Source organism: Emydura macquarii, unplaced genomic scaffold (assembly GCF_026122565.2).
Source record: "Emydura macquarii macquarii isolate MOO-44397 ecotype Brisbane River unplaced genomic scaffold, CSIRO-AGI_Emac_v2 contig_1483, whole genome shotgun sequence".
Lineage (NCBI taxonomy): Eukaryota > Metazoa > Chordata > Testudines > Chelidae > Emydura > Emydura macquarii.
This window is the reverse complement of record NW_027131620.1, coordinates 8,555,815-8,578,484: the sequence shown is the minus strand read 5'-3', so window position 1 is coordinate 8,578,484 and position 22,670 is coordinate 8,555,815. Positions and strand designations below refer to the sequence as shown.

Here is a 22,670-nt window from a genome sequence, read left to right as displayed (position 1 = left end):
TGGGGACAAGAGAGCGAAATTATAACGAATAAAATAAATCCACTGGGCCTAATTCTGCTCTCATGCTCATTTACACTGTGGAGTTATTATTGACATATGCCAGCGTAACAGAAAGTAGCATCAGGCCCAGCAAGTATATCGTTCCTTGGTATATCCTTCATATATTCCATTTACGCCAGCCTAGCGTGCTTTGAGGGGGTATTCATACAAAGCACAAGCTTCACCAAGGTAGGAAAAATGTTTTGTCTCTTAAAACTGAGTCATTGCTGAAGTGTGGGGAAACCTTGAGGGTTAGGATGTGGGCTTGAAAAATGGTTGTAAACTCAAAACACTTTTTCACACCCCCACAGCAGCTTGAGTTGTTTAGATTTACCCAGTCCTTGTTCTTTATACTTCTATAAGTGGAATTGCAATACATTTGTGCCCCAGTCCAAGCTCTTGACCACATTACATTTGAACACATTTTGATGGAAACATTGGGAAGGTGTGATTTGTAGTACCTTTTTAGAAGAGTGTAAAACCACATTTTGTGTATGGGAGGGAGGTTAGCGGGTAATAAGTACTCACTACTATGTATCATCACTTTTCCTGACCCACATGCCATGCAAACTATTAGTCCCTTCCCAACATGAATTGATAATGATGAAGTCAGATAGTGGAAGCAGAGCAATACAATTTTTGCTGTGAGTAATATTTTTAATTAAGATGCAAAGCTCATTTCTGTGAATCCTAGCAAAGTGCATGCTGATGGCAACCCAATATTGCCTGCTGGTGTTCAAATAGGGGACAAACACCCAAAACGAGAGAGACCAAAGGAAATAGCCAGGAAGCTTTACAGGAGGTGGAATTAATTTATTTAATATAAAGAATAATGGGCCAATGTTTGTGCTCATTTACATTCTGTGTTGTTCCTACAGAAGTCACATAGGCCAGGGCGCAGAAGAGGAGTTAGGCATTGTGACACTGCGCACCACAGCACCTAATGTTTAGGTGCCTAGAAAATCCCTGAAATTCACCACGCCTGAGTTTGGCACCTAGACTCATGTACAATGAATGGGGAGAGATAGGTGCCTTGCACTGTGAGTCACAAAAGCCGGCACATTAGGCAGGGAGCTGTCTAAGGTAGCCAATGAGCTATGTCCAGTTCAAGTCCCCGTCTACTTGACAGGGGGAAGGGATTTGAACTGGGCTTGAACTGTCAGAAGAGTGCCTGAACCACTGGGCTATGGAATATCCTGATATGGGTGGGGGGCACCCTGAATCTCTCCTGTTGAAGCTTTTGCTCTGTTGATAAATACGTGGCCTCATTTGGGCCACACAGAGTGAGTGAGTGAGTGAGCACATGCATGAGAATGACTCTGCAGCCTGGTGATTACAGCATTCATGCAGGATGGGGGAGATCCAGGGTCCAGTACCCCATGTTCCAGTGACTCTAAGTATTTATCTAGTGGAACAGCTTCAACAGGAGAGACTGATGCAGCTCCACATCAGCTGCATCCCAATGGTGAGGTGGCAGATCCCTATTCAAATCCCTTCTCCCCCTTCAGACAGAGGGGGACTTGACCTGGGGGTCTCCCATCTCCCAGATGAACACCCTAACCGCTAGGCTAAAAGTTATGAGGGAGGTCCTGGTGCCGCCATTTTGTGTGATCTTGCCTGAGGGACCTGATCCAGTAGGCGTGCTCAGAGGGCACCTACTGCATTGGGTCCCGCACATGATTTGGCAGCTGAATGCCTGTCTTCCCCCAGTTTGAGAATCGCCCTGGGACTCGGATGGGAGATAGGCATCCAGGCACCTAGTGGCAGGCAGCAGCGCACATGTCTACAGGCAAACATAGGCACCTAGGGAACTTTTACTGCAAAAATGTAGGTACCTCGTGGGTTTAGATGCCTACAGCATTCAGCAGGAGTTTTGTGAATTGAAGTAGTCCTGAAACTGGGATTTAGCTGCCTAACTTCGTTTGTTCAGCCAGGTCATGGTGCCACAGGGAAGTCACATCAAAGTCAATAGGGTAGCATGGGCGTGAAGTCAACAAGAAATCTGCCTGTAACTTCAGTTTCATGATTTGGTATTTGGGATGTAAATATTGAATTGTAAAAGTGAAAAAATACCAGATTGGCATGAGGTTGAGAAAAATTAGGCCTAAAATGGACATGCTTCCTAATGCCAAGATGACAATCCTACAGTAAAAGAGTTCATTTTACTTGGGCAAGTTCAAGTCAAATTCATTGACATCAGTGGTTTAATACTGGGGTACCCAAGGGCAAAAATCTGCTCTTTCCTCATGATCAAAGGATTTTCTTGCACACAGCAATTTTATCCATGATGGGCCAGCTTCTGCAAGCAGGTGTGTGTGGGCGGGGGGGCACCCAAATCAGTGTCATGAGATATGTGTATATCTGAGAACAGCACTAGGTGCTGTGTTGAGCCGCTCTATTCTTTCAAAGAGGTTTGAGACAGAGTTAAGTACCCAATTCCCATTTCTGCCTTTGAAAAATCCCCCCTCCCCTTCAGCTTCATATTGAACCTCGCTTTGTTAATTATATAACCCCTAGAACAAGGGATGCAGCCCCTCTTTTCAGCAAACAGAGCACTGCACGGAGATCTATTACTGTGCGTTCATACAACTGTCTGCTGTATATAGTTCGATACATCTTAGTACGTGGGGCTGATTTTTAAAGTCTTGTTTGTTCACTTTATTTGTGTCACTCATTTAACAAGGACAAATCCAGTTCCCTGCAGAAGGCCCCTATGTTGGGAAACTGGTACATTTGTTCTGGAACAAGATTTTCAGTGGAACATGATGGGCCTGTTCCTATTCCCAGTTAAATCAGTAGCAAAAATCCCATTGATTTCACTGAAAGCAAGATCAGACCCTGTGACCCTTCAACAAATGATCCTGCTCTTTTAAATTCAGTGGAAGATTTTCCATAAACATAAATGGCAGCAGGATGAAGCCCATTGTTAGGGCTTAGTCCTGCAAGATGCAGGAGTTGTGTGCGCTCAGCACGTTCAGAGAAGCTTTCAGTACCTTGCAAGTTTGGGTCTTTATTTGGGGCCATATGCTGCATTCCCATAAGCCTGATTCCTTACTGACGTTTTTATTCTTTGGGTGGAGTAAGGGCCAGTCCTACCCATTTTTACTCACACACAGTTGAAGGGATGGTTTTATGTGAGTAAGAATTTGTAGAATCAGTCTGTAGGTTTGTAAAAGAAATGGCTTTTGTCAAGACAAGTCAGTAATAAGTTGCAGTAAGATGTATACATGGGGAAGAGAAGTTCACTCACTTATGACCATCCATGCAACTGGACATGAAAGGTTCCCCACACTGACCAGGTTTCTGCTGAATAGGTAAGCGACATCTACTATATTTCAAGCCTTTGTATACCATCAGGGCCATTTGATGTTTCGGCTTCATAGCAAAGCAGAGGAATTTCAATTAACTATTTGCCCATCCTATAAGTTTCTGTCAAATTCAGGAAACAAACTTCGTCATGAGATTTCAGTTGAGAACTAGATGCTGAATAAATGTAAATTGAATGCATTATCTTTCTCTCCAGGGATACAAGTGCATTTCCTAAGTTCACTCATTTTTCTCATTAATGTTGAAATGTTTTTCATTTACCCCATACAGATGTGTTGCTTAAATGGTTTCTCAGAATAAAGTATTTCACATGAGAGTGTTACAATCTAAATGGTAAGGTCTCTCTCTTTCTCTCCCTCCGTGCCCACGGCAATTGCATGATACAGAAAATGGTGTTGATTCACAAAAAGAAAGAAAAACAAACATTAACCAGAACTGTGCTCTTGCAAGCCAGGACAAGTATTTGTGAGCTGGATTAATGGTTGTCTTCATGGAGTTTTAAGATTTTAGAAGACCTGAAAATCCAGCTGGAGGCTGAAATACGTGTTTGGGGGCAGTAGGGCCCTTCAGCAGGGAACATTTGCTGGCAGAAGGGCAAGATTGTAATAGTTTTTAATTGCTGTACTCTTTCACATTTTGTTTCCTGGACAGGCGTACCCCACCCACTCTTTTGATCCCAACACTGATCTTGTGTTCCAGCTAAACCCCAGACACCAATTAATCTAACTGATGGCCACCCCAGGGTTTTTAGTTGCAATAATTCCTGGTAGCTGGATCCTCCATCTATCTTTCCCCCGCTGACTGAGACTTGATGTATATCCACATCCCAATGATGTCCTCCTTGCGAGTTTAACAGAATGTCCAATTGCTGAATGCTCCTTGTTATTTACTAATAAGTAGCTATTGGCTTCTGCTGTTATTTGTATTAAGATTTATTCAAACTATTAATGTTTATTCAAACAAGAAGTAAATAAAAATATCAAGCATACCAGGATGAAGCTGAAGTCAATATTTATCTCAAGGAAAATGAATCATGCTATTTTGCTGAAACAAGAAGTCTTGAGGGCAGAGGTATTGTTACATACATGGGTTTTTTTAGAAATATCAGAAAAGTCTCGCTATTGTTGAGCTTAGAAAAGCTTGCCCTCACAATGCCTGTATTACCAGTGTTAAAAATGTAACAGGTTTTCCACAGAAATTAGCATTCTAAAGAGGACATGACGATCTGGAAATTCTATGATTTTACCTATGGGGAGGTGAAAAATCATGTTTCCAAGGCTCATTGCTGTCAAGATACTCTTAATTATATATGTGACCTGCATTCTTACATGTCAGTGTTATTTACATCAAGAAAGTAAGTCACAGAAAAATAATGACTCCCTTTTCTGGGAAGGGAATCTTTTTATGGGTGTGTATATTGCTTAGCATAATGGAGCTCTAAACCGGATCAAGGCACAGCACAAATAATAGTTGTTTTCAATAAATCACTACCACGATTTTTTTCTTGCCCTACTCATGACTTACTCAGCCACCACATTTTGGGTTTCTTTGGCAAAAAATCATAATGTGCTGGAATAAACAGCAGGAGAAATCATTGTGTTTGTTACAAATTCAAATATCATCAGTTGCTTCTGAACTATTCAGTGCATGTTTTATTTAGTTACTATTCAGAATCCCCCTTGTATTTTACGTGACTGTGACAGCGCAGGGAGTGAGCAGATGAGCCTGTGCTCGGATCACTTAGATGCTAATTAGTGCCCCACAATAAGTTGATTGGAGGTAATTATATGATCAGGCTGGTGGGCTGAATGGGGTAAAAACTTTATTGGTCCCATCAATTCCAGGCTGATAAAACAGGCACAGGAAGGACGTGGGGGAAGGGGAACAGGTCTGAGCCTAGTAATACAGAGGGCTCAGAGTTGGGAGGCCTCTGTTCCCCTCAAGTCCTGCTGGGAGGGCTTAAAGGTTTGCAAATGTTGTAAATAGGCAGGAGCATGGGGGACTGTGGTGATACTGGTAAGGGGGGACTGAAATTTCATGGAGAGCACACCCCGGGGAGTTTCTGCAAGGAAGAAGACATGGACGGAGAGGGGCCCCTGTTACAGTGATGCTACAAAAATTGTTTTATTTCCTGTTTCCTTATGTTACAACTGAATTGAAGTATTTCAAAAGTTGACGCAAGGACTCTATTATTTTTTTTGGTGCATTATTGAGTTTCGCTTAAGTCAAAAACAATGCCAGCCTTGCTTATGCCTGCATTGCATAAATTCATGAAGTAATCAGTCGTTAGAATGAATGAAGTAGCATTGTATTGCTGCAGCTAAAGAGTGGGCTGGACATTGTCCAAGGGCAACTATTTACTTAAAACTACCATACCAGTCCTTTGGCATCAACTCATGTTTTATCAAACTTTTACTAGCAATAAAGTTCTTTGGAAATCAGATTTCCAAAGAATGCTGCAGAGGAAGCTACGTGTTTTTCTCATCACTGAAGCACACATGATTTGCAATGAAGTAAGCAAACACTTGACCCTAGAGCTGCCCATAACCATGCAAAACAAGTCGTTGCGATTTGGCTTTTTATCAGTTTTCATTTAATTGAATTCCTATTTGATAACAAATCTGCCACATCAGAAATGCCTGCTCACTGCCCCGTGACCAGAACATCTCTAACGACTATAGAACTGTGATGAATAGTTACTGAAGAACTACCTGCTCCTTATGAGCTATTGGGAACAGTCCAATTGCTATGTAACCGCGGAAGGCCCAAGTCTGTGTCCTCTAGATTAGCATAGTGAGGAATCCTCCATGCACAAGTCTCCTGTTGTTCTGTGCACAATGGACACTCAAACACCTCAGTGGCACCATTTCCCACACCTCTCTGCCCCTCAGTGGAATCCAGAATCTGCAATGAAGGGGAAGAGGTGGTGAATGGACAAGCAGGAGATGACAACAGTAGAGGGACCCTCTCCAGCCCCACAGAGATGCTTTGAAAAAGAGAATACAACCTTTTCCCACAATCTCTCAAATATCTTGGGGTCAGTCATACCCAGGGAGAGTCCTTGTTAATACAGCTCTAATGAAGCCACTCTGCCAGGGAGTCTTTTAATTAAAAAACTTTTTTAGCCCTTGGAAGTATGGATCGGCGGAGCTGCCAATAGCCAGCACTGGAAGGCTGACAACTCTCCCTTCATGCAGAAATGCACAAGTGCTTATTTCAGATCACAGCCACAGATTTTTGAAATCTTCTCTCAGCTGTGCCATTCAGATGGCTTCTGTACTAATTTTTTCTTCCTTTGACAGTAATCCTTTGCACTTACAGAATGCCTTCCACCTGAAGGTCTGAAAGTATGGTGGAGGATAGAAAATGGAGTTTTAAACCGAGCGTCAAGTAGTTGTAACCCCAAAATTACTAAATTTATAATCTAGAGAAACAAAGAATGGTGGGGCCCAATCTTAACTGTCTGTCTTCATGCCAAGTCAGGAATGCAAATCCTACTATTTTAGGCACGTGGCCAGGCCTTAAAGGACACCACAAGAAAAAACAAGCAAAATATTCACAAATTAAGTATGAGAGACAAGGTGGGTGAGGTAATATCTTTTATTGGACCAACTTCTGTTGGTGGAAGAGAAGTTTTTGAGCAACAAAAAGCTCTTCAGATCCCAGAACTCTGTGTAAGTTCAAAAGCATGTCTCTTTCACCATCACAAATTGGTCCAATACAAGACATTACCTCACTCGCCTTATCTCTCCAGTACCTGGCACCAACACAGCTAAAACAATACTGCAAACAATGATTAATTATGACTGTTTTATTATTAAAGAAAGGAAAAAACAACACACCCCTTCTCTGCCCTTCCCCAAACAAAACATTAACAATGGTTACTTCAGCGTGTCTCTGGGGGAGTTTTTAAACAGACATTACACCATTGAGAGTGGGCCCAGCTCTGGTGAGGTTGCGTTTCTATAGTTAAGATCAAAGTGTATTATTTCCAAAATTAGTAGCAAGTCCTATATTAATGGATCATAGAAGAATAGTTTATATGGACAAAGGGATTATGGTTAAGGGTAGGTGACTCCTTTTTGGTTTATCCTGGATATCCTAACTAAACAGTTTCTAAATGGGAAAAGGTGAATGATTTATTTAAGTCTTATGGAACTAAAGAATGTATTTAAATTCAGTTACTTGGTTCCTGGAATGGCTTCTTTTATCATGAGACAGGCAGATTAATTAATATTAAGAATCTTAATATTCTTAATACTTTTTTCTCTGTTTACTGAGTTAGTTTATGTCTCCTTGCTAGGAATACAGTCTAAATCGTTTTTGGTGTTAAAAAGAAGCTATTACTGTCTTAAATTACAATACCATTTCAATGTCCCATTAAAATCATTAGAACAGAAATTTAAACCCAATTCCTTGGCAGTGCTTTGGCAAACTTTTTCACACTTTTACTGCTGAGGTCTTGATGACATCATTATGCTGCAGAAATAGTGTTATATTGGAAGCTGCTTCTTTCTGACGCAGTAAGTGGCTTCTTTGTCTTCTTGCTGCTGCCTGCTTAATTGAAGATGAGATGAACAGGCTGAGATGAGTGTGTTGGGACATTCACGGTGTTGAAGTTGAGATGGGAGCAGTGTGCTGCTTTCTTAATTCAGCGAGATTTATATTCTTCCCCCTTCATAATTTCACTGGAGGTGCAAGACACCTCTTTAGGGCTTGGCTGGATTTAAATATTAACTGTTTTCACCATTTCATTGGTTGAAGATGTTCATGGAAAGTCCAAGTAGCAGCTTCAGCTCATGAAAATGCATTTTGTTAATGTAAATGTAACAAGAGTCTGCAAGAAACGCAACAAAAAACTGTTTTTGTGGAGAGAAATCTCAACATTTTTAAGTTTAGAGTTTTAATTGTTTCTTATATCCAGTCCAATTTCTGAAATATTCTTTTGGTTTCATTAGGCTTTCAAAAGAGTTGAAACAACAAGAGTCCTGTAGCACTTTAAAGACTAACAAATTTAATTTCTGCAGGCATAAGCTTTGTCAGATGCAAGAAATAGAAATCAGATGGGGGTATATATATACATCCAAGGGTAAGGAACAAGAATGGGGAGGGTAGATGTAAACAAAGTCCATTCAGTTAGAGTTGATGAGGCCTATTCACAACCATTGATTAGAAGATGAGAATGTGTGAACAGTGACAATTACTTCTTGTAATGAGAGAACCATTCCAAGTCCCAATTCAGACCCAGTCTGATTGTGTCAAGTTTGCATACGAGTTCCAGCTTCTCACTGAAGTCTGTTTTTGAAGTTTTTTTGTTGAAGTATGGCAACTTTCAAGTCATAAAAAAGTTGAGATTTTATTCACAAAAGTCCAAAGCCCCTTATATAATCGACAAAAGCCTTTATTAGCTTTCAAAATAGTCTCTTCAAACTTGAATAATTGTTAAAGAGTCTTTTACACCTTCCTAATCAAATAAATTATTGTCCCTCCTTAATCTTCTTAGAGGGGGCTCTTGTCTTTCTGAGTTTGGTTGGGAAGTTGCTTAAGCACTGCCAGATACCTAATTAAACTCCCCACTTAACATTTTTAGATGCAAATGTTTTTTTTGTACATTAGTAACCAGTTATAGAACCAACTGACTTGCTATATCTATGCATAAAACATCTATTTATATTTATTTGTGCCAGTTATTATGAGCATTGCATTTAAATACAAAACATTAGCAAATAAATATCTCAGAGAGGCTTAAGTCATTTCTAAATATTTAAGGAATAAATGAAGATTTTCTAGATTTCCCAACTATACCCGTTTCCCTTAAAGTTACGTAAAGATTTCAGAATGTTTATAGAAGGAATCCATTTTTAATAAGTATATTCCTAGAATTCTTTGTATGGTTTAAAACGGAAGTTTTTCCTCTATGAAAAGAGAAGGAGAAGAGAAAAGGCTCCAGCCTTAGTGTTTGCAGTATTGGCCAACCAGTTGCTACTCACCATTTCTCTATGAAATCCAAGAAAAATAATATCTTTATGTTTCTTAACAAAGGGGTGGTGTCTGGCTCTTTGACAGACACTCCTCATGGATGTTGACGTTAACTAAACAGTTCCCAAAAATGAGATCTACAATAACTGCACGCACAGTTCGCAATTAAAAACTCCTACCAAACAAACTGCAAAAACAAAGAACCACAAGAACGAATATTCCAATAGCTTTCTAATATTACATAAAATAAACTGCACAGAATCTTACAACAAAATAGAAGTTACAAAACTGCATTCCAGAGTCTGCGGTTGGACCTAAAGGTGCTAAGTACAGATTTATGGGCCAGGATGAGGCACTCTCCTCAAAACTGCTCGCACCTGCCTCTTACTGGTTTTTTTTTTTTAATTCGTCTGAGTCCAGCGGAGGGCAACAAAACTGATTAGGAGGCTGGAGCACAAGACTTTTGAGGAGTGGCTGAGAGAACTAGGCTTGTTTAGTCTGCAAAAGAGAAGAATGAGGGGGGATTTGATAGCAGCCTTTAACTACCTGAAAGGGGGTTCCAGGGAGGATGGAGCTAGGCTGTTCTCAATGGTAGTAGATGACAGAACAAGGAGCAATGGTTTCAAGTTGCAGTGGGAGAGGTCTAGGTTGGGTATTAGGAAAAAGTTTTTCAGTAGGAGGGTGGCGAAGCACTGGAATGGGTTACCTCGGGAGTGACATGCCTAAGTGCCGTGTTTAAGGTTATCAAGATTACCAGAGACAAACGACCTCCTAAATCACGGGAGCGGTTGGAAAGGTGCTTTAAGGCACTAAGGCGATTCGTATATATCCCCTTTGAAGACAGAGTGTAAGGCTTGGAAATGTTAACTTAGAAAACTTAGCAAACTCCCCATAAAAATTTGGCAGGCTTACTCAGATTCTTAACCATTTAATAGCCTTTATCTATCAACTTGCTACAACTACTTACATTGAATCTCTCTTTTACTGATTCATTTTTGTTTTATATAATTACAAACAACAAAAATTGAATACAATGATTAAATTCTAGACACAAAACTTACTAATATAACAACTAGTAACTTAAATTATTTTACCACAAATCTTGTTCCCTTATTCTATTACAAACTCTTAAAACTAAAAAAGCAAAAAAACCGTCTGCATGCAACACTAACAATGGTCACTATTACTGTTACGCTTACAGTAGTTCCTGGAACACAAGTAGAATTGGTATTTTTAAACAAACATTGACATTGTGTACTCACCACATATAGAAATGAACTCAGCAGCAGCAAAGATAGCAGACGTTTCATGACTTGGTCTTTCTATTTAGAATTCTATTTTTTCATCCAGGTGGAACCTCTATCGTATTCACACCCAGGTTATTTTCATCCAGGTGGAACCTCTATCGTATTCACACCCAGATTATCACCCGCAGGATTATCAGATCAGTTATCTAACTATTCTAAGGAAATGTAGCGACCACAGAGCAAGTAAGAGGCCAGATGGCTGATCAGACCCTCTTGCAGACACGATTCAGGTGTGTCCCTTGGGGAGGCTCGATGGTCCTCACGACAAGGTTCTTCAATTTTTGCTTTGTCTGACAACCCTTTTATCTCCACTCCAGCCTACACGTCCACCAAACCAATCATGGGCCAATTTTCTACGTCACTTTGTCGGTCCCTCCTGGAGGAATTCCTAGGCCAGGAGTTTATCCTTGACCAGGTGTAACTTGCCAATTAAAAGTTGCAGCATCTGCAAACTTCCAAATACGGGCTCGGAACTGCTGGGTTCACAAGTCCCCCTTATTTCAAGTTTAATGGGTCATTTTTCGGTCAGGGCAGGGTTCTTCGCTGCCTTTGAGTTGTCTCCCCCATGTGGCTCATAACTCGTACTTTCTCATCTCAAAACTAACAACTTCCCCTTATCTACTACAAAAATAACAAGAAACAGCTACAGAACTAATTGGTTAAAAAACCTTAAAGCACCATTAACAACTTTCAGTAGATTCTTCATTTATCACATATAAATTGGTTACTTGTTCCTCTCTCAACATGGACTCGGGGCACACACATAATACAATGATTGTAACCCGTTACGACAGGGAGGTGGTGGAATCTCCATCTTTAGATGTTTTTAAGTTGTGGCTTGACAAAGCCCTGGCTGGGATGATTTAGCTGAGGTTAGTCCTGCTTTGAGCAGGGGATTGGACTAGATGACCTCCTGAGGTCCCTTCCAACTCTAATCTTCTATGATTCGATGACTATCTAGGCCCTGTCTACATCAGGGATGTTCGCAGCGGTGAGTAGTAGCTATGCTGACATCGCTGTAATAAAGCACACCCTGGTATACGTGCACTCCGTTGGTGTGAAGTGAGGCTTGACTCATTTTGAAACTGAGGCTCGCCAACCTGGTGACCACCGTTTTACACTACTGCAATGAGTCAACAGAAAGGGTTTGCCCCAGTGCAGCTACATCTGTTAAGCTACAATGGTACAACAATTCCCTGATAACGACAAGGCCTTACACACTGTCAGCCAAAGCCTGGCAGGTGTCAAGCTCTCTCTGCAAGAGGCTGAGTGCCCTGGACTAGGACTTGGAACCAGTTCATACAAGCCTAGGCACTGCACCTTTCTGTAGCTACTCTTTGGTTTTCCAGAATCTCAGGTTTCATTCTTCTTAGAAGTCATCTCCAGCTATCTGATCGATAAAGAAAACCACAAAAATGTGACCTTGACTAACTGATGCAGCTATGAGGTAGCAGAGCTTGCCGAGAGCCTGGAACAATTGCTCTGGGAAAGGCAAACTGCCCAGTTAAAACGGAACGCTGCCCCGAGGGGTGCCATTCTTGCACAGGGCCACAACGTTCCCAGTATGGTTTCAACTTGAATATAGCTGCTGTAACTCACAGGCCCAGTGAGGATTATTTCAGCATCAACATGGTAAATGATTTTATTGTTCCAGCGAAAAAGGAAATAGCAGAGGTCGACGCAGTGTGTGAAACGCACTGACTGGGTCTCATGTTAGTGCTTCAGGTGGGCAGTGCTCAAGAGATAGCACTAGATAGTATTTATTTCCCCCCCCCCCCAAACCAAGAAGCCACCCAGAGCCCAGGGTTATTCCAGGACAAGCAAGAGGGAGCCGGGCCGAGCAAACGGCTGCAGGACCCTCCTTTGGAACATCTGCACAGCTCTGAGCAGAGCCGCCTGCCGCCCACCTGCAGGGACCCCGCTGGCTTTAGGGGCGGCCTCCCACGCCCCCCTTTCCCCCCCTGCTCAAGCTGCACTGCCCCCCGGCAATGCCATCTACACTGTGGTTCTGGAGGGGCCCCGGCCGCTTGCAGGATCACACAGTGTGTGTGTGTGTGTGTATTGGGGGGGGGGGGGATGTCTACAACACCCCGAACGGCACGAGCGCCCCACAGCTCTTCCCGGGGGTCCTGTGCACCTCGCGCCCCCCCCCCGGCACCCGGCCAGATGGGCGCCCCCGCCCCCAAACTCTGCAGCGTGCAGAGCCGGCCCCGCGGGTTTGCAGCGGGTGGGGCCGGGTCCCGGGCGAGGGCCCGCCCCGGCTGCTCCTGCCAGAGGCTTTATAAGCCGCGAGGCCGGGGTGCAGCGGCTCACACCTGCTCCGGCTCCGGCGAGCGTCTCCCCGGCTGACCATGGGCCGCCTGGCTGCGCTGCTCCTCCTGGCGGTAGGTGCGGGGGTCTCCCGGCCTGCAGGGCGCCGGCTGCGGGGGAGAGGGGACAGGGCGCCCCTCGGTGGCGGGGCAGCGGCAGAGCGGGACTCGGGCGCCGCAGCTTCGCCTAGGGCAGCAGAGGCGGGCGCTGGGGACGCTGCAGAGAAAGGCTCCGCAGCCTGCAGAGGTGGCTCCTGTCCCCACCGGCCAGGCTACACGGAGTCTGCCTAGGCTTCCCCCGCCCCGGGGCTGACCTAGGTCAGTCCCGGATGAGATTACTGTGCCTACAGCCCCACTTCACTGCCTTCAGCTGCCCCACCGCGGTGGGGTTTAGGGGCAAAGCCTTGGGAAATAAAAATCGCTTGCCTCCTCCATCGCTGCACTGATCGCCCAGGTGAAGGCTTGGCCAAAGGTGTTGTAAAAAAAAAATTAATTTAAGCATTTTGATTTTTAATCAATTTAAATTTTCATAGTCGTGGGAAATTATGGAGGGGCCAGGCTCTAATGATTTAATCACAGTAGAGGAGATTCAAAAAGTTAAGGCTTTATTACTATTAAAACACAAGTTGGCAACAGCGGGTCAAAATACAGAAAGTAAACATCCGTAAATCAAATTCTGGTACATTCTCAAGCAGAATTTTTTCTTACTCTGCCTATCTGTAAATTTCAGTTCATGAATGGAAATTTGTTTTTTTTTGTGTGGGTTTGGTGAAATCAACATTTACCCACAAATCTAATCCTTCTAACCCTACAGGTAGCTTCCTTTGTCCAAAAAGTAACCAAACAAGTGGGAGATGTAGTTACAAGTTAAAGCTAGGGAAATACATACAAAGTGTTGGTACCATTCTGAGTCCCCAGTTCTACAAAGACTTACTTACTTGCTTAATGTTACGCAGATTAATTGTCCCAATAAATTCAGTGGAATTAGCGACATGCTTAATGTTAAGTACGTGTGAAAAAGTCTGCGGAATCAGGATCTTATTTAAAACACAAGTGCATATAGGAAAACCCACAGTATGCAAAGTCAATTGATTATCATTTCATAAATATATGCATACGTCATACCTGTTTTTATGAACTACTAGAATTAATAGAACAACAGTATAAAGGTCTTGTTTACAAAGACTTGTTGTTTTATGGTTGTACCATGAATTTATACTTAACTACTGTAAATCTGCACACACACACGTACCAATTAGATAGATTACCTATATTTAATGCTTGGTCCTGCAATAAGTACAGGGGACTGAACTAGATGATCTCTCAAGGTCCCTTCCAGTCCTATGATTCTTTATAATCTTCACCTGTGTATACATGCAGTGTGCATATAGTGCTGATATAATAATGCACTGATATACCATAATTTCATTATCATGCTATTTGGATAATATAGAACTGCTAGGGGGTAACCCACACTGAATCTGTGGGCTGGATCTCAATGCAGTTTTCTGTAACTTTACAGAAGTCAGGGAGATTTAGACTGGGAAACAGCATTAAGGAAGAATTGTAGATTGGAGGCCATGTGTCTTCAGGAGGTATACTACATCGTTGAACCAAAAGAGTGTAAGCCTCATAGCTACAGTTGACAAATTCTCTTATTTGAAGTTGTATATGTGCTCAATAGTGTGGATGCTGAAACAATTGGTTATGTAGTACATCTACTTGTCAGTATCATACCCAGGGTGAACCAATGTGAAAGCTGAAGATCTAATTGTCAGAAGTCCTGATCTTGTATTTACTTTGTAAGATATCATATGTATTTTGGGGTTTAGGTCCTGTGTTATATCTTTCATTTAAAGAAAAAATCATAAATCTCTAGTTAGTGATTGCATTGTAATCTAGTTAGGTTGCATTGTAACTGCTGTGCTGTAATGGTTTGGAGTGTTATTCATAAAAGAATTTGAATGTAATTGCGTGTGCGCACATCTGTCTTATGGTGAAGACTGGTACTGGATTCCTAAGAGAAAGAAAGTGGATCAAATTCCACTTTTAGTTTTTAGGAAGTTCCTATAGAAAATCCAGCTGCAGTCTCTTGCAAGAATAGGAATTTATGGTCTATACAAATACTTCTAAGTCAAAGAGAGGCACTCAGTAGCACAGAATTGATAAATAGATTGACTTACCTCCCCTATACCTAGGTTATATTGGGAATACAAATACTTCATCTCTCAGTAATGGCTGTACTTGGGCAGTGAGGCTTTCCCACTTGTTTCTTGTGAAGTCCATGGGTTTAATCAGGATCACTCATGCTTAGCTATGGTGATGGGCAGAGTGAATGAAGCACTGTCCCAGCGCTACAACCCTGCTCTGCCTGATGCTTGTGATGAAGTTGGGAGATGTTGGAGGCCTAGGTTGGCCTGAGTTGCTTGACCACTGGTGAGTCGCTTGATCATTGGCTGAGTTCTAGCCTCAGACTGACTGCTTTGACCACTGTTTAAGGCCTAACCTTAGCCTAACTGCTTTTTACAGTCAGCAGAAACTAATCGAGTGCTGAAGAAACCTTGTGGTGGCTCAGTTTCTGCACACCGCAGGAAATAAGTAGAGAGAGTTTGGCACAACATAGCAAATAATTTAAGTTGCAGCTACACACAAATAAAAAACAAACCAAACAAAAGTTTACACATTTTATGGTAAGGGGTGATTCTTCCCACCATCTGGGGCGAGTGTTCCCGCTGTCTCTCCCACTATCAGATGTTTGCTCCACTTTAGCATGGCAAGAATATAAATTAGTGCACACAATGAAATATATATTAAAAAATTCCACAAAAATGTTGCCCAAACACACAAATAAAAGCTATAGAATACAAAAAAAAGTCTAAAAAGCCATCACCCAGGCAACGGGGCGTGCGTCATAGCCACCTGACTCCGCAGGAAATGATGCTGACCTGATCACCTGGCAGGGCTTCTAAAGAAAGCGGTTCCTCTATACAGCCTCTGAAGTAAACATAACTCCTTGGTCTAGTAAGTATTAATATAGTTGTAATTATTTTTGGCTTTGTACTGAACTAACTATATCTAAAAAATCCTTGTGCGTTAAACCTTATTGATCTGCAAATCGGGCATACTGTGTCGCACTGTAACTTTACACTAATCATAAAGTGCCCTGCACCAATTGGCGTCCTTGGCGTGGGCTTGATCAGGTGTGAGAGAGATGGTCTTTGAGGATTCAGTGTGAAGGATTTCTCACTGCGTTTTGGAAGGTTCGCAACCGCAACCGAAAAGGTTGTCTGCGAAGCTGTGTAAGGTTTTAGGTGGAAGATTTTATATCCTCTACAGGAATGTGTAAGTCAGGTGACCAAGAAGTGACAAACCCCATCTCCTTAAGTTCGAACCAATCTCAGATATGGAAGCTTTTATAAATCTGATAAAGAAAAATTACCCGCAAAAGTTAAAGATTTAAAGGTTCTAGCCTAGATACATCCCTTTTCCATCCTATCACCTATGTGGTTTAAAAAAAACCCACCTGAACAAAAAGTTTTGGTTTAGCACACACCAGAAAAACAGCCATCCTTGGCATAAATTTTATGACTAAAATGCAAGCTGTTGTTGATTTAGCTAACTGAGTATTGTAAATGGAATTGGAAATCCCGAAAGCGGTTGCAGCTGCACATAGAGTGGCAGCTATTAAAACACCAAAGCTACCGTCATGTAAACTAGGACAGTAGCCTAAGAACATAGCTACAATAGTAAATGCATATCCACAAGCATGGGCTAAAAACAATTAAATTGTGATCAAGTAAATACCTGTGTTCTTATTAAGGGACTTAATCCACTTCCACAAAAGCATATAAATATCCAAAAAATAAAGATAAGGACGGATTGTTACCCATAAGCACCAATTTTCTTCAACAAAAAGTGCTTGTAAAAGCTAACAGTACAAACAATTTGCCCATATGGCCAGTCCATAAGCTGGATGGAACAACTTGAAGGCTTACTGTAGACTATAGGGCTTTGAATAAATGTACTCCAGTGACAGTCCCTGTAGTAGCCAAGTTATTAAGAGTGATGGCTGCAGTGGGCATGAAAGCTAAATTGTTTTCAGTATTGGATTTATTAAATGCATTCTTTGCAATTCCATTTCATCCTGACTTTGATATAAGTTTGTGTTTATTTATAAAGACCGTTAGTATACTTTAACTTGGATTCCCCGATGCACCCATGATTTGCCATGCCCATGTTATTAAATTAGTAACAAGTGCACAGCAACACTAAATGTTGTTTACTATATGAATGACATTCCAATTTGGACTGTAACCTAAGAAGCTCATCTGCTTCTGCTCAATAATGTAATTTCTCTGACTGAGGAAGCAGGCTTCCAAATCAATTTTAAAAAAGCCCAATTGTCAACAAAAAGCTCAATATCTTGGTTCAGTGCTAAAAAAAACCCTCCCAAAAACAACAAACAAACAAACAAACATCATGCCTAACCAACGGAGAGTGGAGCTGATCTGTAACCTGCCAGCGCCCAGTGATATCTCTGCACTACACTTCTTCTGGGACTAACTGGGGGGCTCCATAATCATGTGGAGAATTTTGCACATCCACTGTATCAGTTACTAAAAAGGGTTGCCCTGAAAGTGGGATCCAGGACATGATCAGGCTTTATTAGAGCTGACGCAAGCAGTAACCTCTGCTCCTGCACCAGCATACCCTAATGACACTAAACCATTTGTGTTACAGCTAGCCCACTCCCCCAAAAGAAATAGAAGCTATCCTAAGCCAGGAGGGGTCCTCTGGTCAAAAAACTAGCTGCCTCCTGTGTATTAAACCCCCTGCCCCCAAATTACTTTTACTCCTTATAAAAAACGAAATGCTAGCATTGGTGTGGGCTTTAAAACATTAGCAGTATTCAACTGGTTCTGCCCTGGTAATTATACAAATGGCCTACACCCCAGTTAAGTACATAGTGCCCCCCAAAATGTCCAGTCCCAAATTAGTTAAGTAAATCATAGCCTTAATACAAAACATGTAAAAGTTCAGCCATTTACCGTTTCTAGTTGTGCCCCGTATGCCAATTAAGGGCACTGAACACGACTCTCTCCTTCCCCAAATACTCCCAATTTAAAAAAATAAAAACCCGCCCGACAAATCAAAAATTTGGTTTGTAAATGAATCCTCTGATACAGTCCAAGAATCTCCCAAAACAGGGTATGCAGCAGTACACTACCAAAATAAAAAATGTGTAGCAAAAAGTTGTACGCCACACTCAGCACAGGCAGCTAAAATCGTGGCTGTTCAAGCTGCATTAATAAGTGCCGGAATTAAAACCCCAATAGTTGTGGCCTCAAACTCTAATTAGGCCATGGGTTTAAATTAAATACCCACCCGTATATAAAAAACCCCATACCTAGCTTAAATGGTTAACCCAGCTATCATGCTAAAAAAATTGAAGCACTGTGAAAAGTCGAACTTCAACACCAAGCTCCAATTTAAATGCTAAGAGTACCAACTCACAAAAAATGAAGTGTAACAGCAAAATAAAACAAGGCAAACAAAGCAGCTGAGAAGGAGGTACAAAGAGATCCGGAGTGGCAAACACCATCTACTCCAGTAGTTGCCGCTCAGGGGAGCCAAAAAGAATGCCTTGCCCATTATAAACTTAACAGCCCTGCAAAAAAGGGAATGCAAGCATACAGCAATTAATACAAAAAAAACCCCAAACCCCTAAAAAAACCAAAAACAAACAAAAATGTAAACACTGCAATAGTTTGCTTATGGCAAAACAAAAACCAGGATGTACCAGTATAGGTTGTTCCAACAGGGCAACAAAATGGCTTACTACAAGCAGTGCATTAAAAATAGCCTTTTAATTTTAAAAACAGTAAAATTGCCAAAATAAAAAACGAACAATGGGTGCATAATTGCTTAGCATGTGCAGTTAATAACCCAAATTCCTCAACAAAAAAAAAAGAGTCCATTTGGTCACCAAATAAATTATATTAAATTACCTACTAGTAAATCAGGCCATTGTTGTTGTTTAGTGATTATTAATCCTATACCAAATAAATTAAGGCCTTTCCTACCCAAAACAACAAAAATTCTGGTAAATCACGTCTTCTCCAAACAAAGGCTCCCCCCCAAAAAAAATAATAATAATGGGCCTCATTTTTAGTAAAATTCTAAAATACACCTATAAAGCCTTACGCATAAAACAAAAATGGCACATACCACATCAACCCCAAAGTTCAAAGCAGTAAAACGCACAAGTCAAACTTTAAAATTACCTAAAAAAGGTAAAATGTTCAAGGCAGGGATTGGAACACTAAGTTGCCCCTGATACTCAAGGCTTTGCGAGTAACTAAAGCAGCCCATGGGTACTCTCCTTTTTAAAGTTATAACAAGATGCAAAATAACCCAAATACAATTTACAAAAAACCTGCACAAAACAATTCTAATATTGCTATACTAAAACTAATATACACAATACCAAAAATTGTAGTAAAAGAAAAAAATTCAACCTATAGTATTAAAAAACAACGCTAATCTAGTACAACACATGCTAACACACCTGCAATAACAGTCCTGCTAACACATGTTCAAAAACAATTAAACTGTAAATTTAATAATCAAACCCAAAAATTAAAATAATTGAAATTCTAAACGCTGCAATGGCTGCTACAAGCCATAATTAATAAAAAACTCTATTAAAATAGTCCTCTACTGCAATAGGGATTTTAAATGTGGCACTACATCCCATTGTAATTATGTGTGCAGCTGCTGTAAAACTCTTCTGATAAAGTCCTTGGCAGGACTCAAAAGCTTAAAAAAAATAAATAAATCCGCAAGTACAAATGATACAATGCTCTGCAGAACACCCTGCCAGCAAAAATGACTATAAATGCCCAGACCTCTGGTAAAGTGCCTTAAGCCATTGCCAAAAATGTGTGTCCAAAAACCAACCAAACCAACCATGGTGGCCTGTCTTAATTGCATGACCACCACCAATGAGGGGATTATTGGAGGCCTTGCTTGACCGAATTGTTTGACTACTGGTGAGTTACCTGACCACTGGTTGCAACCTTGCCTCAGCAGCCTGACTGCTTTGACCATTGCTTAGATCTAACCTTTGCCTGTTTTTTACAATTGGCAGAAACCAATAGAGTGCTGAAGTAACCTTGTGGTTGCTGTTTCTGCGCACCACAGCAAACAACAACTAGTGTGAGTTTGGCACAACTCAGCAAATAGTTTGTTAATTTGAGTTGCACATAAATAAAAAACAAAACCAGAAGTTTATACATTGTATGTTAAGGGGCGATTCTTCCCACTGCCAGATGTTGTTTGCTCCTCTTTATCATAATAAAATATAGATTACGAACAATAAAAAACCAAACTAATAAGCCTATTTATACACAAAAAAATATAAAAAGCCACCACCCAGGCAAGTAAGTGCGCTTTGCCACAGAATATGCTGCTGTCCTAATCACCTGGCAAGGCTCCTATGAAAAGCTCTTCCTGTATACAGCTTCTAAAGTACACACACAACTCCGTAAGTATAATAAATTTGAATATAGTTAATATTTAGCTTTGTTAAACTATCTAAAAAAATCCTTGCACACTAAACCTTATTGATCTGCAAATTGTCTGACTGGTAATTTCACATTAATCATAAGATGCCCTGCAACAGGTGAGAGTGTTGAACTAAATGAAGTAAGTTTCCAAGTATCACAAACAGTATCTGCATGTATTCAGGGAACTAACTCAGCACCTTCAAAGAAGAACTAATTAAAAAGGCAAAGGCCCTGATCCTGCAAACTGCTAGGATCCCAACACGGGCAATCAGGGCCAAGGGTCGAGCAAAGGCAAACCTGAGTCTAGGAGTAGCCAAGGAGTTCATAATCAGGGCAGGGTTGATACCAAGGGTCAGAGTCCAAGTCAGCTTTCAGGGTCAAAGTCATAAGGAAATGTTCAAATCAAGCTGAGGTCAAGGCCAGGAATTCAAGAGCAAGGAGCCATCATGCCAGCTACAGACAAACCACCCTGTTGCTCAGACACTTCCTGGAATTCCCCTTGGGTTTATATAGAGCAGGGAGCCAATCATGAGCCACGGGACTGCTGTCTGTCAAACCCTCGAGGTAGAAGTTCCCATGGTCTGGGTCCACCATGGGTTGTGGAAAGTGGAGCACAAACTGGTTACAGCTGCCATTGGGTGGTGGCCTGGAGATACCAGCTGTCTGGTAGCGCTGCAGGCTGGGGTTCTAGAGCCATGGGGCCTTACACAAGCACTTGCGCATATGAGGAATTTTTCCACATGAGAAATCTGACTGAGCTGAAATTGGACATGGTTGTAAAAAGCTGACATTTAAGCTTTGTTTTATATATTGATAATACATAAATAATAATAATTAATAATTCATTTTTTTATTTTGCCTGTCCAAATACAATGACCCCCAAAGTGAAACTGGGATTACTTAGATGGATAAGCATTTGCAGGATCTGGCTTAAAATTTTTAAAGGCCAAAACTTCAAACATAGCCATTATGTAACACTCCAGTCTAAAAGATGAAGGGAATTGCACCCTTTTATTACAATTCTAAACATTTTGAAAGGATCGTCCCCTTAATGTAATTATTTGATAAATGTGTGGTATGAATGAGCCAGATTTTTAAAAGACACAGCTGTGTGCCTAATGTGTGTGTTTGGTTGCCACAGTTGTGCATGCAAATATGGCAGCTGCACATATATGTGACCAGAACTGGTCATTTGGAATTGGCACTTGCAGATTAGGTGGATAGTTATACACACACCAGATGGCAAGAGCAATTTAAGTGCCTAAAACCTACAAAAATCTGGCCATGTATGATTTAAGTATAAAGGTATAGTTCCTGATTTTTTTTCCGCACAAATTAGGTATGCAAATACTTATATACAATCTGTGCACAGTTACCATGTTTATATGTGCAAGTTTCATAGACTAAGGCTGGAAGGGACCACTATGATCACCTCATCTAACCTCCTATATATGCAGGCTGTAGAATTTTCCCCAGAAGCTGGAAGAGGGCATGCCTTTTAGAAAGATATACAATCACATTTTAAAGATTCTGAGTTGGATGGTGAGTCCACCATCTTTCCTGGTAAGCCTTCCAACCCTTAATCAGTATCATCGCTAGAAATTGTCTCATTTCAAAGTTGAATTTGTCTAACTTCAACTTCCAGTCATTGGTTCTTGTTACGTCTTTGTCAGCAAGACTGTAAATCCTCTTACCCCCATGGGATCTCTTGTTCATGAGTCAGTGACTATATGCATTCACCACGGCTCAATCTTCTCTTCGATAAGCTGAATACGTTGAACTTCTTAAACCTCATGTTGTAAGGGTCATTTGTTTTGTATCCCCTGGATCATTATTGTGGCCTTCCTTTGAGCTCTCTCCAGTATTTTCACATCCTTATTGAAATAGGGACATTAGAACTATACACAATATTTAGGCTTGGCAGAATTCATTTAAAAAAAATAATTTAAGTGGATAATATCAATGTGTATTTTTAAGCAGCTTTTGTTTTTTATCTCTTTAAATGCTCAGAGCTTATGAAGGGGTCAGACAATAGGCAGGGAGGTCACACAATTATTTGACTGTAGACATTGAGATTCAAAAAGTTAAAGCTTTACAGACGTTCATATACAACTTGTCAACATCACATATCAAAATATACA

The 22,670-nt window shown here is 41.1% G+C and overlaps 1 protein-coding gene across 2 annotated transcripts in view; it reads right to left on the bottom strand.

Moving 5' to 3' along the window:
- Positions 1-22,670, bottom strand: part of PPP1R3D (protein phosphatase 1 regulatory subunit 3D) — a 162,915-nt gene that overhangs the window by 24,087 nt on the left and 116,158 nt on the right. The window contains exon 1 of one of the 2 annotated variants that reach the window (XM_067554136.1): positions 20,827-20,996. The exons of the other annotated variant lie outside the window; for it this stretch is intronic. The gene's annotated coding sequence lies outside the window, so the exon portion shown is untranslated. Of the gene's footprint in view, positions 1-20,826; positions 20,997-22,670 lie in introns of those variants that run through there. 2 annotated transcript variants of the gene reach the window in all.